The sequence below is a fragment of the Oncorhynchus gorbuscha genome, linkage group LG04 (assembly GCF_021184085.1).
Source record: "Oncorhynchus gorbuscha isolate QuinsamMale2020 ecotype Even-year linkage group LG04, OgorEven_v1.0, whole genome shotgun sequence".
Lineage (NCBI taxonomy): Eukaryota > Metazoa > Chordata > Actinopteri > Salmoniformes > Salmonidae > Oncorhynchus > Oncorhynchus gorbuscha.
In genome coordinates, this window is record NC_060176.1 from 33301573 (window position 1) to 33303713 (window position 2141).

Consider the following 2141-nt stretch of genomic DNA (forward strand, 5'->3'; position numbering starts at 1 on the left):
GTAGTTAAACCACTGGGAATGGCTTTGATCGCAGAAATAAACTCTCTGAAAGGTATTGTAAACTCATTCAATGTTATAAATTGTTCATATGAAAGAATATTACCCCTGTTGTCAAAAATACATATTGTTCAGGCAGTCAATTAGTGCTTGCAGTTGCGTCACAAATCGCTTAGCAACCGCACCAAGCATCAGTCTGAAAGTCCTCCAATCGTCTATATGGCTTGCTGCGTTTTGCTACCACCCGAAACTTTGACTATTAATTCGTTTTTCTAAGGACTCAGGCTAACTCAAATGCGAACATGTAAGTTATGTTTGCTAGTTAGCTAACTTTACATACTCTATAGCTACAGTAGCTACCTACGTGAATTCACCAGCTTGATAACTTCATTTTAGCTAACGTTTAGTTAGCTATCTTGTTGGATTTATCATTCTTACTCCAAATGCATTAGTTAGGTAGCTAGCTAACAGCCATGGAAGAGGGTGAAATTATTAGCTAGCACTTCCAGCGGTCAAAGAAGGGAGAGTAGGCTACTGTTACCCTGGATATGGCCGGTAACTTTGTTGTAGGACATTATTAAACTTTTCCCCAGTTCCAGAGAAAAACTGAGGATATAGCAACATCTCTGTTTCTTTGTAATGTTTTCTGTCCTCAGATACAGTATACAGAGCCGTCAAACCCTGCTGGGTGTGCAGGGTTCTATTCAAGGCCAGCACTAACACACCTGATTCAATCTATCAAACCGATTTTTTAACCTTTATTTTTTTAACTAGTCAGTTAAGAACAAACTCTTATTTACAATGACGAACTACCCCGGCCAAACCCGGACGACGCTGGGCCAATTGTGCACCTCCCTATGGGACTCCCAATAACGGCCAGATTTGATGCAGCCTGGATTCGAACCAAGTACTGCAGTGACACCTCTTGCACTGAGATGCAGTGTCTTAGACCATTAGCCTTAAGGGCATTTCCAATGGATCCCTTGAAATTGTGCATTTGAAGCAGAGAAGAGCTTAACTCATACAGTTGGAAGTCGGAAGTTTACATATACTCAGGTTGGAGTCATTAAAACAGATTATTTCACTTATAATTCACTGAAAAAATTCTAGACCTCCACAAGTCTGGTTCATCCTTGGGAGCAATTTCCAAACGCCTGAAGGTACCACGTTCATCTGTACAAACAATAGTATGCAAGTATAAACACCATGGGACCACACAGTCGTCATACCATTCAGGAAGGAGACACGTTCCGTCTCCTAGAGTTGAATGTACTTTGGTGCGAAAAGTGCAAATCAATCCCAGAACAACACAAAGGACATTGTGAAAATGCTGGAAGAAATGGGTACAAAAGTATCTATGTCCACAGTAAAAACAAGTCCTATATAGACATAACCTGAAAGGCCGTTCAGCAAGGAAGAAGCCACTGCTCCAAAACCGCCATTAAAAAAAGCCAGACTACGGTTTGCAACTGCACATGGGGACAAAGATCGTACTTTTTGGAAAAATGTCCTCTGGTCTGATGAAACAAAAATAGAACTGTTTGGCCATAATGACCATCATTCTGTTTGGAAGGAAAAGGGGGAGGCTTGCAAGCCGAATAACCCCATCCCAACCGTGAAGCACGGGGGTGGCAGCATCATGTTGTGGGGGTGCTTTGCTCCAAGAGGAACTGGTGCAATTCACAAAATAGATGGCATCATGAGGAAAGAAAAATTATGTGGATATATTGAAGCAACATCTCAAGACATCAGTCTTCAACAAATGGGTCTTCCAAATGACTCCAAGCATACTTCTAAAGTTGTGGCAAAATAGCTGAAGGACAACAAAGTCAAGGTATTGGAGTGGCCATCTCCCTGACCTCAATCCCATAGAAAATGTTTGGGTAGAACTGAAAAAACGGATGCGAGCAAGGAGGACTACAAACCTGACTCAGTTACACCAGCTCTGTCAGTAGGAATGGGCCAGAACTCACCCAACTTATTGTGGGAAGCTTGTGGAAGGCTACCCAAAACGTTTGACCCAAGTTAAACAATTTAAAGGCAATGCTACCAAATACTAATTGAGTGTATGTAAACCAATGACGCACTGGGGATGTGATGAAATAAAAGCTGAAATATATAATTCTCACTATTATTATTCTGAC